This window comes from Pleurodeles waltl, chromosome 6 (assembly GCF_031143425.1).
Source record: "Pleurodeles waltl isolate 20211129_DDA chromosome 6, aPleWal1.hap1.20221129, whole genome shotgun sequence".
NCBI classification, from domain to species: Eukaryota; Metazoa; Chordata; class Amphibia; order Caudata; family Salamandridae; genus Pleurodeles; species Pleurodeles waltl.
This window is the reverse complement of record NC_090445.1, coordinates 1,617,712,897-1,617,729,821: the sequence shown is the minus strand read 5'-3', so window position 1 is coordinate 1,617,729,821 and position 16,925 is coordinate 1,617,712,897.

The following is a 16,925-nucleotide window of genomic DNA, read 5'->3' as shown; positions in this document are numbered from 1 at the left end:
GTATTTACTGTTTTGTGACTTTTAAATGCTTTACACACCTGTCTCCTAAGTTAAGCCTAACTGCTCATTGTCAAGCTACCAATGGTTGAGCTGGGATTTATTTACTGGGACCTGAGTGAACCTAGTGGAGGTTAGTGGTCTATTACTAAGTGTAGGTACTTACCCGCCCTTACCAATATTCCACTTTCCAACAATTGTGTTATTAAAATATAGTGGGGCAGAATACAGAAGGTAAGAATATCAGTTTTAGGTACTGTATGTTGCTTTTTCAATATAGTTATATATAATGTTGTTTTTTTATTAATTTTGTTGTGCTTAAAGACTTTAGGAGTCATTAAGAGTGTGGCAGTCTGAGGACCTCCACACTCATGTCGATGGTCAGATTCCCCCTCCAGGTTGTCCGACTGCCCAGTTATGACCCTGGTAGGCAGACCCACAAGAAGACTGCCGTCCCCACCAGGACATTGTTCTCGATGGGCTAATGGTAGTCTTAGTTGTAGTTTGCTATGACGGCGCTGAACTCAGCACCGCCTGGCTGATTACAACTTTGTTCTCTGCCAGCCTTTTGATGGCAATTTTTCCACTGAAAAAAGGCTGGCGGAAAATAAGTGCAGGGGGCCTCCCTGCCCACACCGTCGGAATACGCACTGTCTGCTTTACAGACAGTGTGCATTCCGAGAGTGCTGGACGACCCCCCACTGTGCTACGATATAGCACCCTTCAGGGAGCTGAGTGCTATATCATAGCATGGTTTCTGCCGGACAGGCGGGAGAGAAGGGATATTGCAATAATCCCGCCGGTCAGCCCGGTGGGAGCATTGTAATACGCTCCGGGGGAGGCCACCACCATGGTGGTGGCATCTTCCCAGCGAGTTTGGCAGTCCATGGCGGGACCGCTAAACTTGTAATGAGGGGCTATGGGTCTCATTACGAGTTTGGCGGTCTGTGGACCGCCACACTAGCATTGAAGGTCGGACCGCCGCACTTTGGGTGGTCTGACTACCCAACTACGACTCTGGCGGGCGGATCCACCAGATCCGATGGGCTGACATCAGTCTTAGCTGTAGACAGCCAGCGCAGTGCTGAACTCGGCGCTGCCTGGCTGATTAAAAACTTGTTCTCTGACAGTCTTTTTATGGCATATTCCCCACCATGAAAAGGCTGGCAGAGAACAAGTGCAGGGGATCATGGGGGGGGCCTGCTTTGCCCATGCCCATGGCATGGGCAGTGCAGTGCCTCCCCCTGCCCAGCACCATCGGAAAGCACACTGTCTGCTTTGCAGACAGTGCGCATTCCATGGGTGCTGGACAGTCCCCTCTGTGGGTAGCCGAGTGTTATATTGTAGCACAGTTCCTGATAGACTAACTGGCTGAAATGCATATTGCAATGTTCCCGCAGGTCAGGGTGGTGAAAACCTTGTAATACGATAGGTGGGATGCCGGTCCTATGGTGGGACCGCTAAGCTTGCAATGAGGGGCCACGAACCTCATTACCAGTGTGGTGGTCAGAGGAGTGCCACACTTACGTTGACAATCGGACCGCCGCACTCTGGGCGGTCAGACCACCCAAAATGACCCTGGTAGGCGGACCTGCCAGGGGACTGCCATCTCTGCCGGGAACATTGTTCCCGACGGGATGACAGTGGTCTTGGTTGTAGTCAGCCAAGGCTGGCTGATTACAACCTTGTCCCCACCAGCCTTTTCATAGCGGTTTCCCCACCATGAAAAGGCTGGCAGAGAACAAGTGCTGGGGTTTATGGGAGTCCCTGCTTTGCCCATGCCCGTGGCATGGGCAGTGCAGGGGCCCCCCTGTCCAACACCATCAGAATGCGCTGGATGCCCCCTCTGTGGGGAGCCGAGTGCTGTATCGTAGCTTGTCAGACAGGTGGAAACATTGTAATACACTCAGGGTGGACGCCACCCCCATGGTCCCGAGTGTCAGGATACTTCAATTCGATTTCCTCAGAAGCAGAAGATAACTCCTCAGTCCTGACCCGAGCTACTCACAACGAATATTAATCCTTCGTGCTGAGTACCCCGGAGGGGGAAAGGGGAATGGGATGGTAGAGAGACTGCCACAGAGATGATGAACGCCAGTACTCAGTCTGCCTCTTCACATCTAAGATTGGATACAGCACCTGCAAGAGTCACAGTCGCAATTACTAGGGACATACAACATCAGTTTTTCACTTTCTACTCTCAACACTTAATTCTCTTTAATTCTATTATTTCTTCACTCACCCTGAGTTCTCTGTATCCTTGCTTCTCTCTATAAATGATAGCTCTTCTTAAAAAATGCTTATTACTGATTCTGGAAGAACTTCTCAACCTTTGTTAGAGATTGGTTTTATGTTGCTAAATATATATATATAGTTGGTGATAATGCGTTCTTCAAATCAGCTGATGTTATTTAATTTCTCCTGTCTTATTGTGACTTCTGTCAATACTTGTATTTGTAAATGCTTGTTTATTAAAGTTCGTTTCTCCTTTCTTACTTCGACATTTGTTGATAACTTGTATTTGTAAATGCTTGTTTATTACAGTTAGTTTCTCCTTCCTTACTTCGACATCTGTCGATAACTTGTAGTTGTAAATGCTTGTTTATTTAAGTTTGTTTCTCTTTTAAACTCTATTTTGGTTTATTACCATTGAATTTGTAAATGCTTATTTGTTAACAGTTCGTTTCTCCTTTAAACTTGGCCTTTGTTTATAACCTTGACATTTGTAGATACTTGCTCTTTTAAAGTTAGTTTTTTCTTTGACTTTAATATCTTAAACAAGAACCTTGTAAACATAAGGTTAATTCATACATTAACTCTGTAGCCTTGCCGACTTCCACGGGAACGGTCTACTATCAAACTCTTCGAATAAACCTTGACAATATTTATCTGTTTTCTGTAATATAATCTTCAAATGTAATTTTACCTCACAGGAGTTTCTGTTCTGAAGCGCGCTCTCTCTCCACACAGCTGATTCCTGTCAGACCTCAGTTGAAGTGCAAGGCTTCCAGCTGGAGAGCTCGTAACCTAGCAACCAACCGATTGCAAGACTAGAACTGTAACTAACCTTCAGGACTCACAGCGGCCATCTTGGATCTTCTCTTCTTGATTCTTCCATTGAAATAGGCGCAAGATTACTCTGCAAACCTTCTTCCAGTTTGGGCTTTGCTGTCTCCACTGAGGATGTCTCTTTGCTTTTCTCATGCACTTCTTTGATTTGACTTGGCAAGTTTGTGTGGTCATGACAGTACTTCCCCTCAAGGAACAGTTCTCCAATTTAGGTTTGCTTGGGTAGGTTCTATGAAAGTTTCTCACTAATCTTGAAGCATGTACATACTCGTGCGGCTCCCAGGATCGTTCCTCTGGACCATAACCTTTCCAATCAATTAGATAATAAAGCTGGCCATTACGGATTTTGGAATCTAAGATTTGATTGACCTCATACTCTTCTGCAGAGCTAATCTGGATAGGAATTGGAGGGGAGTTTTGACGTAAATTTGGAGGACTGTTCTTTAACAAGGAGACATGGAAAACAGGATGTATCTTTAGATGAGCTGGCAACTGCAATTTAACTGCCACTGGATTGATCATCTTGTCAACTTTGAATGGACCTATAAATTGTGGCTGAAATTTGCGATTTCCTTTGAGACGTAAATGACGAGTGGATAACCAAACTTTGTCTCCTTTCGAATAAATGGGGCTCTCTCTTCTTTTTCTATCAGCCTGAGTCTTATATGAGTCTTTTGCTTGAATGATGTTTTTTTCTAGCCCTAACTAACGTGGTCTGCAAATCCCTCACCATCTCTTCTACTGCAGGCACTGAATCATCTTCTTTACCCAACATTACATTAGGATGTCTACCATGGTTCAGATAAAAGAGGGTGAACCCAGTGGTGGAATGAACAGCATTATTGTAAGCAAATTCAGCTGCCCACATCAACTCGGGCCATTCCTTCTCTTTATCAAATAAATTGAGTCTTAAATACTGTTCTAACTCTTGATTCACTCTCTCTGTTTGCCCATCGGTTTCAGGATGGTAACTGGTAGAGTAACGAGAATCAATTCCTAATCTTTTACTAAAGGCCTTCCAAAAGCGAGAAACAAATTGGGACCCCCTGTCTGAAACTAGAATTTTTGGGATACCATGGGGGCGTACTATGTGTTGTGTAAACAACTGTGCAACCTGTGGGGCTCTAGGGATTTTTTTCAAAGGAATGAAATGTGCCATTTTAGTGAAAGTGTCTACAAAAACTAGGATAGTGTTAAAACCTTGGCTACTAGGGAGGTCCACTATAAGATCCATAGTAACAGTATGCCAGGCATGGGATGCAGTGGGCAAAGGTCTTAACAGACCTTGTGAAGCTGTTCTATTTGATTTCCCTCTTTGACATTTGTCACAAGTTGACACATATTGTCTTATCTGAGTTTTCATTTTTGGCCACCAAAATTCTCGTTGTATTAGATTTTGAGTCTTTTGAATTCCTTTGTGTCCAGCCAATTGATCGTCATGATAAGCCTGAAGAATTTTTTCTTGCAGCTCCACAGTCGGAACATACAGTGCACCTTTAAAGTATGGCAAACATTTTTTGATTTCTCTTCCTTGGCCTTCTTTGGACCACTTCAGCATTCCTTCGAATGTTAAGTTTTCTTGAATTTCTTTGGTTAAATTTTCATACAATATGGCAGATATGAACTTCTCTTGTGGAATAATCAATTCTTTTTCTGGAGGCTCTTTAACTGCACCGGTATCAATTCGAGATAGAGCATCTGCCTTCCCATTTACCTTTCCTGGTCTGAAAGTGATAACAAAATCAAAGTCTGCAAAATATAGGGACCAACGCAGTTGTCTAGCTGTTAGAGTTCGAGCTGATTTTAAAAACTGTACATTTCGGTGGTCCGTGTAAATGGTCACTTTATGCTTAGCTCCCAAAATGTAATGCCTCCACTCACGAAAAGTTTCTTAGACTGCCAATAGCTCCTTATCTGCAATTGAATAATTTATCTCTGGTGGTGTTAATTTTCGAGAGAAATAGGCCACTGGATGTAATTGACCTGTATCTTTATGACGCTGGGAAAGGATACCTCCTATGGCAACATCTGAAGCATCTGCCTCCACATAATATGGCTCATCTGGATTGGGGTGGAGCAAGATTGGAGCTGAGACGAAGGAATTGTTCAAAAAATTTAAAGCATTATCAGCTTCTTTTGTCCACTCAAACTTCACTCCTTTCTTCAACAATCGAGTAATGGGTGTAACTGTTTGAGAAAAATTGGATATGAATCTTCGATAAAAATTAGCGAACCCCAAGAAACTCTGGATCTCTTTGACATTGCAAGGAGAAGGCCAATGTTGCACTGTCTTTATCTTGGCAGGATCCATACTAACTCCTTCTGGTGACAAAATGAATCCTAAGAACTCAACTCGTTTCACATGAAATGCACACTTCTCCAATTTTACATAGAGATGGTTTTCTTGCAACCTTGTGAGGATGGATCGAACATGGGAAATGTGCTCCTGTAGATTGTCGGAAAAGATTAAAATGTCATCTATATAAACCACGGCAATCCGGTCGAGGAATTCTCGTAATATATCATTAACGAAATGCTGGAAGGCAGCGGGAGCATTGCATAACCCATAAGGCATCACTTGATATTCAAATAATCCGTATCGAGTCCGAAAAGCGGTTTTCCATTCATCCCCTGAAGCCACTCGAATCAAATGATATGCTCCTCGCAGGTCCAATTTGGTGTAGATTCTAGCATTCTTTACTTGATCTAATAAAACTGACACTAAAGGCAGTGGGTATCGATTCTTGATGGTAACCTGATTGAGGGCTCGATAATCAATGCAAGTTCGAAGACTCCCATCCTTCTTTGGTATGAAAAATAGTGGGGATGACACTGGAGATTCAGTAGGACCAATAAAACCATTAGCAAGATATTGATCCAAATACTCCTTTAAATGTTGATTCTCTGCTTCGGTCAATGCGTATATTCTGCTACATGGCAATATCGCACCTGGCTCCAGTTCAATTTTGCAGTCGTAGGGTCGATGTGGTGGCAATTTCTCAGCCTCCTTTTCATCAAAAACGGCGACTAAATCCTCATATTCTTTTGGGATTTCTGCTGTCTTTAGTGCACAGATCATTGAAGAGTGTGATGATAAATAGGCCGCTTGGGACTTGGTGGACACTTCCACTCCATCATGAAAGCAAATCTCTTTGCAGTAAGAGGAATTCATCTTGATAGTTCTTTTGCTCCAATCAATTTGTGGATTATGTTCTGTAAGCCAGGGCAGACCCAAAATGAGTTGAAATTGTGGAGCATCTATCAAATTAAAGATTATCTGCTCCTGATGTCCACCAAAACCTTGCATCTGAATTGGTTCGGTCTCATGGGAAATGGGTCCTGAAGAAAGATTGGTTCCATCCACAGCTCTTACTACTTCCAAAGTAGATTTCTTGATAAATCGAATACCCATTTTACGAGCGTATTTGATATCACAGAAGTTGCCCGTAGCTCCAGAGTCTATCATAACTGAGATCCCTTGAATTTCCTTCTCAAGGGTCTTAACTGATACTGTTTGTACCAAATGTGGCGCTGCGGTTTGTAAGGTATTCGCCACTCGTTGATCTAAGGGAGTTGTCTTGGGTTCTGCTTTCATCAGGGCAACTCCCTCTACTGATGAAGCTGGCCTTTTCCCTACTGAAGAGCTTTGGGTTTCTTGGGACAGTTTTTAACAAAATGCCCAGATGCACCGCAATATAAACATAGTTGATTCACTCTTCTTTTCTCTTTTTCTTCCTTAGATAAAGGACCTCGGATGGAACCAATTTGCATTGGTTCTTCTATCGTTATCCCTTCTCCGGCTCTCGTATGATCATTTCTTACAAGATCAATTCTCAGGGGAAATGGTCGATACTCTCTTCTCTTTTCTGCTCTTGGTTCAGTTAACCGGTGGTCAATCTGTAACACAAGATCAATTAACTCCGAAATTTAGGTGGGTCTATTTGGAACTTGTGCTAAGGCATCTTTCAATTCATCTCTCAGTCCACGATAAAATATGGCGGCTCTTTTTGACTCCGGCCAGGCAGTCTCTACAATGAGTTTATTGAAATGAGCCAGATAGGCTACTAGATCTTTATTACCTTGCCTGATTTCCAGTAGTTCATTGTCAGTGGCTTGAGCTGCAGTTCGCCGATCAAATATTCTTAAGAACTCTTCCTTGAAATTTTGGAAATTATATAAAACAGGATCATTTCTGGAAATTATTGGCATGGACCATGCGGCTGCATCTCCTGTCAAATAAGACAATATAAATGCCACTTTGGACTGGTCTTCGGAAAAAATGACTGGTCTACATAAAAAATGCAATGAGCATTGGGTCAAAAAAATCTGCGCCTTATTTGGATCCCCACCGAAGCGCTCGGGTTGAGCCAAAGGAATAATAGGGGAAACCGCATGAATTACTTGAGTGGATATACCTGCAGACTGTGAAGGGCTAGGGATTTGTGAAAACACAGATTCATTTGATTTAGCGGTGTTCCCTAACTCATTTATTCGCTGTTTTATTTGGACTGTTTCTTCTATGGTGTTATTTAATTGTTTCTGTAACCCTTCCAAAACGGTGGCTAATGCTTTTATATCAATTCCTTCTGCCATTCTGCTCAGGAGGAAATCTGTTTTTTCCCTAAAATTAGGGTGATGGCACTTCAATCTGTCAGGATACTTCAATTTGATTTCCTCAGAAGCAGAAGATAACTCCTCAGTCCTGACCCGAGCTACTCACAACAAATATTAATCCTTCGTGCTGAGTACCCCGGAGGGGGAAAGGGGAATGGGATGGTAGAGAGACTGCCACAGAGATGATGAACGCCAGTACTCAGTCTGCCTCTTTACATCTAAGATTGGATACAGCACCTGCAAGAGTCACAGTCGCAATTACATAGGGACATACAACATCAGTTTTTCACTTTCTACTCTCAACACATAATTCTCTTTAATTCTATTATTTCTTCACTCACCCTGAGTTCTCTGTAGCCTTGCTTCTCTCTATAAATGATAGCTCTTCTTAAAAAATGCTTATTACTGATTCTGGAAGAACTTCTCAACCTTTGTTAGAGATTGGTTTTATGTTACTATATATATATATATAGTTGGTGATAATGCGTTCTTCAAATCAGCTGATGTTATTTAATTTCTCATGTCTTATTGTGACTTCTGTCAATACTTGTATTTGTAAATGCTTGTTTATTAAAGTTTGTTTCTCCTTTCTTACTTCGACATTTGTTGATAACTTGTATTTGTAAATGCTTGTTTATTACACCGAGGTGGGATCGCCAAACTCGTAATGAGGGGCTAAAACTTTTGAAAGTTATACTTTTAATGCTAAATACATGTATTTTTAGTATATTTTATTATATTTTTAGCTTAGTACTATATGTAAACCTTTTTTTTATTTCATTTGAACTTATTTATTGGCAGGTTATTAAGTTTGTATGGGAATATGAATGTTAATTGATTGTAATATAGTTTATATTAATTATTTTTTAGTTTTATTTGTGAACTTGCTTATATTTTTCAAGTATTATTGAAATTTGTTTTAAGTGTTGGATTTTTTGGGGTAGTAGGCTGGTGTTTTATATATATATATATATATATATATATATATATATATATATATACACATATCTGTATGTATATGAATATTTTTATATATTGAAAAAACAGATGTTACAGGGATGTTATAGTTAGGAATTGCTGTTTAATAAACCTTCGAAATTCAACCCTGTTTTTTCGAGAGTTTGGAATCAGCTTGGACATGGCTCAAGGGGGAACGTCCACTTGTCAGTGCATCCCCCCTTTGGAGAGTATGCCCCTCGCACCACCCCAGACTGGTGCAACCCCCAGACCCAAGAGATCTCATAGCTGCTCCTGGCGTGGCTGCAATACAATCAGATCCAAGCCTGCTTTACCATCACCCTCTCAACGCAATGCTTTTGGGTCTCCAGCTTGCCCTGCGACAGCTCTTCCTGCAGTAGAGCCACCATTGACATCTGAGGGGCCATCCACCAAGACCCCGTGCCATCTATGGACCTGTTGATGGACACCAACCCCTCAGAGAGCCCACGATTTTGACTCTTGTCATAAATGAGAGGTGGAGCGCCAAACTGTCTGGGGTGACCAGATTGCAGAGACAAACGACCCAGTGGTTCATTTCTTACTTTGTACCTTTTATTCTCCAACACTAATGGTTGAGCTTGATCCTGCAATATGGAGGGGTCCACCACTAGCTTTTTGGGCAACAAATGCTTCTGGGGTGGCATAATGATGCAGGGGGTGTATTGGGGTGATGGGCTTGTGGACTATTTTGTTTTTTATTATAGGTTTGTATTTTCTTTTGTTTGCTTTACTGTTTTTTCATCACGACATGCACACATGTCATACTGATCCAAATGTCTAGGGGCTGATGTGCTGTCACAGGACAGGTTGCACCACCACACACCAGGGATGCCTCTTACCGAGAGATGGTATGTTGGCATGCCTCCTCTGTCCGCACACAATCTATCCCCTGAGCCATGATAATTTGAGATTTGGCTTGGAAAACTAATGGACTGCTCGATCACATAAAGTGCACTGCGGTCCTGGGTTATGCCCATTGCCTCTCTCCAGAGGTCCTGATGCTCCAGAAGACTCATCTCCTTGGTACCGGATACCCTTTCCTGGTATGTCAGGGCTATGATTGAGTCTTCCAAACGGGCTTTACCCATGGATCTTCAGGAGTGCCCATTTTATTACGCCGCTCCTTCCCCATGGCTACGGATCAGGAGATTAGAGACCCCCGGGTGTGATATCTTGCTATCATGGGCACAGTCAAGGGCCAGCTAACTATGTTGGTCACCATCTACATGCCCCCTGTGACTCAGGACACCTTCCTCCAAGAACTGTCCGCAATCCTCCTCAACGTCCTGCTGGGAATGACCATCATTGGCAGGCATTTTAGTGCAGTCCTGGCTCCAAAGGTGGACACTACCATGCCCCATCAGAGGCCCATTTGGGTTGGGCCAGATGGCTCTCTGACTAGACCACGACCCTAGGCCTCTGTGATGTCCGGCAGGTATGGAACCATCATCAGGCCCAATTTACACACACCTCAGCAGCTCACCACACATATTCCCAGATTGACCTCATCTTGCTGGATGCTGGATTATGTGCAGCATCTCACCATGACAAACCACAAACGGACTGCCTAGTGGGAAGTATTCAATTCTTCTCCAAGCTCCATTTCAGCAATACATAGCGTATTAGCAGATCAAATGGAGCTTATGCTCCATTGATGCGATGATGATAGTAAACTCCTGGCTGTTTATATGGAACTATTTAACTCCCTAAAATAACTTTTTATCAAAGAAGCCTCTGCCAAAACAAGAAACAGGTATAGTGAGAGGTGGTTCAACCAATCATGTAGTGAAGCCAAGCACAAATTATTGACAGACTTGAGAAGGGGGATAAGAGAGCCAATGCGACAGTCAAGAGAGAGCTATAGGCTGGAACTATTTAATATTTAAGGCACAAAGAAGATGGGAAGAGAGACAATGGGTTGCTCTTTTGCAGGCCGCAAGAGCCAACGATACTTCCAAGTTTTGGAAGCTGATTTCAAATGACAGCTGTGACTCCCTGCCCTTGCCTGGCACACCGATTCTCCCGGTAGTATGGATAAAACATTTTGGGTCACTTTACTCAGGGACTAACTAACAAAGTTTTATGGAGTTGAACATCATTAGGGAAATCAGTGTCCCTCCAATTAAGTTTTCCCTTGTTGAAACTAAGGCAGCAATAGCATCCCTTAAGTGGGGAAAGGCCCCAGGCCTCGGCAAAATACCCAGTGACCTCTATAAATCAAACCTCGATATTTGGGCCCCTTACCTGTATAAGGTTTGTAATGCAGTTGCCGCAGGACCACCCATTCCTTGCATATGGAGGGGAACTGAGATAGTCCCTCTTTTTAAGAAGGGCAGTCCCTCCGATCCCTTCAACTATCGTCCAATAAGCTTGCTTGATAACTTCCAAAAAAAGTTTGCGAAGCAGATTCTGTTTCACTTAGAAGAGTGGATTACAGAGAGTGGGGCCATCTCTGATTTACAGGCAGGTTTTAGACCTGCGGTCAGTACAATAGATCAAGTCCTGAGGTTTATGGCAACCAAATGGAGGACTGTGGATATCGGAGGTGGAAACGTATATGTGGCCTTCATTGATCTCCGAGCGGCCTTTGATCTGGTACCCAGGAAGAAATTATGGCTGACACTGACTAACTTGGGAGTCCCCAGAGGCCTTCTAAACTTTATTGTCCGACTTCATGAAGGCACTTTCGCCCAAATTAGAAGTGGCAAGGATGGTGAACTAACAGACCCAGTCATTATTGAGAGAGGAGTGAGGCAAGGCTGTGTCCTTGTCCCCACCCTCTTCCTTTTATACATAAATAACTGTATTAAGTATTTAACACACTACAATAATGACTCACTTAGGTTGGCAGGTTAGAAAATCCCAGGGTTGCTTTATACAGATGATACCTTCATTATGGCAAAATCACCCTTGGGATTGCCAATTTAGGTGGATTAATTTTGTCTATTTTGCAGAGACTTCGGTCTGGAGGTCAATGTCGGGAAAACCAAGTTTATGGTTTGTAGTTCGCGAAAGAAGAAAGTGAAAGCTAGCATATCAATGAATTCTATTCCATTGGAAAGGGTCAACGAGTTTGACTAATAGGGATCAGGCTGATGTACTCAGGTAGATGGGATGCACATATTAGAAAAGGAGCATATATTATATGTCAAAGAGGAGGGGTTCTGGGTCGTAAAGCCAGAGATGTAGTTAGCCCCCCATTAAACCCCATTGTGGAAATCTAAAAAGTCCAGATCCGGGGTGCTGCATTGTATGGTTGTAAAGAAATGGCTCCCTGTTGCAGTTACTCCCCACTTTTTGCCTGATACTGATGCTGACTTGACTGAGAAGTGTGCTGGGACCCTGTTAACCAGGCCCCAGCACCAGTGTTCTTTCACCTAAAATGTACTTTTGATTCCACAATTGGCACACCCTGGCATCCAGGTAAGTCCCTTGTAACTGGTACCCCTGGTACCAAGGGCCCTGATGCCAGGGAAGGTCTCTAAGGGCTGCAGCATATCTTATGCCACCCTGGGGACCCCTCACTCAGCACAGACACACTGCTTGCCAGCTTGTGTGTGCTGATGAGAACAAAACGAGTAAGTCGACATGGCACTCCCCTCAGGGTGCCATGCCAACCTCACACTGCCTATGCAGTATAGATAAGTCACCCCTCTAGTGGGCCTTACAGCCCTAAGGTAGGGTGCACTATACCATAGGTGAGGGCACCAGTGCATGAGCACTATGCCCCTACAGTGTCTAAGCAAAACCTTAGACATTGTAAGTGCAGGGTAGCCATAAGAGTATATGGTCTGGGAGTCTGTCAAAAACGAACTCCACAGCTCCATAATGGCTACACTGAATACTGGGAAGTTTAGTATCAAACTTCTCAGAATAATAAACCCACACTGATGCCAGTATTGGATTTATTAAAAAATGCACACAGAGAGCATCTTAGAGATGCCCCCTGTATTTTACCCAATTGTTCAGTGCAGGACTAACTGGTCTGTGCCAGCCTGCTGCTGAGAGACGAGTTTCTGACCTCATGCGGTGAGAGCCTTTGTGCTCTCTGAGGACAGAAACAAAGCCTGCTCTGGGTGGAGGTGCTTCACACCTCCCCCCTGCAGGAACTGTAACACCTAGCAGTGAGCTTCAAAGGCTCAAGCTTCGTGTTACAATGCCCCAGGGCCCTCCAGCTAGTGGAGATGCCCGCCCCCTGGACACAGCCCCCACTTTTGGCGGCAAGTCCAGGAGAGATAATGAGAAAAACAAGGAGGAGTCACTGGCCAGTCAGGACAGCCCCTAAGGTGTCCTGAGCTGAGGTGACTCTGACTTTTAGAAATCCTCCATCTTGTAGAAGGAGGATTCCCCCAATAGGGATAGGAATCTGACCCCCTCCCCTTGGGAGGAGGCACAAAGAGGGTGTACCCACCCTCAGGGCTAGTAGCCATTGGCTACTAACCCCCCAGACCTAAACACACCCTTAAATTTAGTATTTAAGGGCTTCCCTGAACCTAAGAATTTAGATTCCTGAAACTACAAGAAGAAGAAGACTGCTGAGCTGAAAAACCCCTGCAGAGGAAGAACAGAAGACACCAACTGCTTTGGCCCCAGACTTACCGGCCTGTCTCCTGCCTTCCAAAGAAACCTGCTCCAGCGACGCTTTCCAAGGGACCAGCGACCTCTGAATCCTCTGAGGACTGCCCTGCTTCAAGAAAGACAAGAAACTCCCGAGGACAGCGGCACTGCTCCAAAAGAACTGCAACTTTGTTTCAAGGAGCAGATTTAAAGACCCCTGCAACTCCCCGCAAGAAGCGTGAGACTTGCAACACTGCACCCGGCGACCCCGACTCGACTGGTGGAGAACCAACACCTCAGGGAGGACCCTCCGGCGACTCCGAGACCGTGAGTAACCAAAGTTGTCCCCCCTGAGCCCCCACAGCGACGCCTGCAGAGGGAAAACCATTGGAAACCCGACGCGTGTTTGCACACTGCACCCGGCCGCCCCCGCGCTGCTGAGGGTGTACTTTTTGTGCTGACTTGTGTCCCCCCCGGTGCCCTACAAAACCCCCCTGGCCTGCCCTCCGAAGACGCGGGTACTTACCTGCTGGCAGACCGGAACCGGGGCAACCCCTTCTCTCCTTTGAAGCCTATGTGTTTTGGGCACCTCTTTGACCTCTGCACCTGACCGGCCCTGAGCTGCTGGTGTGGTAACTTTGGGGTTGCTCTGAACCCCCAATGGTGGGCTACCTTGGACCAAAAACTGAAACCTGTAAGTGACTTACTTACCTGTGAAACCTAACAATACTTTACCTCCCCCAGGAACTGTGAAAATTGCACTGTGTCCACTTTTAAAACAGCTTATTGTGTTTTATGTAACAAGTATACATGCTAATGTAATGATTCAAAGTTCCTAAAGTACTTACCTGCAATACCTTTCAAATGAGATATTACATGTAGAATTTGAACCTGTGGTTCTTAAAATAAACTAAGAAAATATATTTTTCTATAACAAAACCTATTGGCTGGATTTGTCTCTGAGTGTGTGTTCCTCATTTATTGCCTGTGTGTATGTACAACAAATGCTTAACAGTACTCATTTGATAAGCCTACTGCTCGACCACACTACCACAAAATAGAGCATTAGTATTATCTCTTTTTGCCACTATCTTACCTCTAAGGGGAACCCTTGGACTCTGTGCATACTATTCCTTACTTTGAAATAGTGCATACAGAGCCAACTTCCTACAATGGTGCAAAGTGATGGGGTTTTCATAGACAGCTGGATGCTCTACAAATCAAAGAGAATGATTTTTATCAGACACATAGCCAGGATGGGGAAGGGAACTCCGATGATCCCTTTTAGATTAAATCTTGGGATGAATAGTATTAAAGATGTAGTGGGTTTGAGGCCCCCCTTATATTGGATCCACCTCTGGAGGATAGAGGAATTGGAACCCTTTCGCGAGGCAGTTAAAGACCTAATAAAGAATCAAAGTAGCTGGAAAAAGGTCAGTTGGCTGACGGAAATGAAATCAGTCTGGGAGGACTTGGGTTTCCCCCAATTTTCGGAGAGGCCCGACTCGATCCCAGATAACGCTATTTCATTGGTCAAACTGAGATATTGGGAGAAGTCCAATGAGCAGATCCTTTATAGCAATGGGGTGGGTCATTCAACATCAGAATTTTTGCTCGTCAAACAGGAGCAATACCTTGACCTGCCAACACCTGCACGTGCCCACCCTTTATTCCTTCAGTTTAGATGCAGCATTTTACCAGTTAATACTTTTACTGCCCGGTGGTCGTAGAACAGCCCTGAGGCCAACAAATGTAAAAAGTGCAATTTATGTGTGGAGTCAACTGAACACATGCTCTTTTTTTGTCCCATGCATGAACTTCCCAGGGAAAAATTGATTATTCCTCCTTTTAAGGCTTTATTTTTATATTATCGTGTCAATGCTCATAGAATTTGCAAATATCACCCATCCACACTGGTAGTAAGTGCAGTCACCAAATACTTGTCAGCAGTTTGGTCCGTTCGCCATAGGGCTATCATAGCATCAGGTCACAGTGTTTAGCCTATAATATGTGTAAAGAACTATTTAACCACATGGCTCGGATAGGGCTTTGGAACTGACTTCTTTTGGACAGTAAATGGGCAATTATCTTGTTATTTCTGTATACACACACACACACATTAATATTGTTAGGTTTCTTAATAATAAATATGAATATATTTCAGTTTTATTTTTTATACTTTTTTTAAGTTTAAGAGTAGGAATAGTAAATGTAAGTTTTCTAATATTCAACACTTTCCTGCTGTTGCTGACACTGGAATGGAAATAATAAATGTGAACTCTCCAAAGTCCAACACTTACCCCAGTGCTGCTTAGTTTGGAGTTTGAATCCAAAGTCCAACACTTTCCCTACTGTTTCTTATATTGGTGTATCAACAGTAAAACTGACCTCTCCACGGTCCAATTCTTTCTCTCCTGCTGCTTATGTTGGAGTGGGAATAGCAGAAATGTCCTTTTCAAAATCCAGAACTTTGCCTACTCTTGTGAATTTTGGAATGGGACCAGTAAATCTGGGCCATCTAAAGGCCAACACTGTTTCTACTGTTGCTCAGGTTGGTGTGAAAGAATAGTAAATGTGAACCTACAAAGCTCAGCACTTTCTCTAATTTTGCTTGTGTTACAGTGGGAATAGTATGTTGGACCATTCAAAGCCAAACACTTTTCCTACTTTTGTTTACACTGGAGTGGAAATAGGGAATTTGAACGCCACAAATCGAATCCTTTTTAAGTGATTTTGTTTTGTTTTTAATTTATTAAAGGTGTACTTTTTGTGATTAATTTTCAGAGATATTTTAATTTATTATTTTAATTGTGTGTTTAGATTTTTAAGTAATAATATGTTTATTAAATGATGTTTATAATTTAATTATGTTATTGTATATTTATTTTCACATAGTTGGTATATAGCTATATTTTTAACTATGTTAAGTATTTTATGTCTCTTTAGCTTTATTATTCATGTCTATTTCATACTATTTATATATTATGTTTATTATTTGGCGATATTAGTTTGAATTAATATATATTTATTTTATGTTTGTAAGTTATACAATTGTACTTTTTTATAGGGTCTGCATTTTCAAATGTAGTTTTTAAGCACAATTTTTGTAAGTTAATATACTGCATATTGTAAAATATTTGATATACTTAACTATTTTGGGAAAATATTTTAGTTATATATTTTTGTAGTCGATATTTCATCCTTTTCCTACAAAGTATGTAAAGTCCTTATTTCTGTACTCAATAGTTTTTTGGTGATATTTTTTCTTTGTTTTTGGCTCCAATATTATATTATGCACCATCTAAATCAGCATCCGCATGGTAGATCTAGGCTCACATTTGGGTTCTAGTGTTACTATGTTGAATGAAACTGTTGCTCTATTTAATGGTGAAGATGGTATCAAAGAGCACCTAATATCAGCTGGACACTGCAAATTAGTCTCTCTGTGTTGTCTGATTTGCTGAAGACATCTTTGGGACTTTCAGGAAGTTGACCTAGGAGTGCATTCTGCTTGTGGATTATCACTTTTTTTTGGAGTTTGCAATGTACACTTTCTGGCTTTCTGTTTGTTGGCTTTATTTGTTTTAGGCTTGCCCGGTTTTGTTTGTCCCTCCGGTTGCCTTAACCCTGCTTACTGTATTGTTCCACAACCTCACTTTATGTTAAAAGGCCTTTAAATCTTGTTCTAA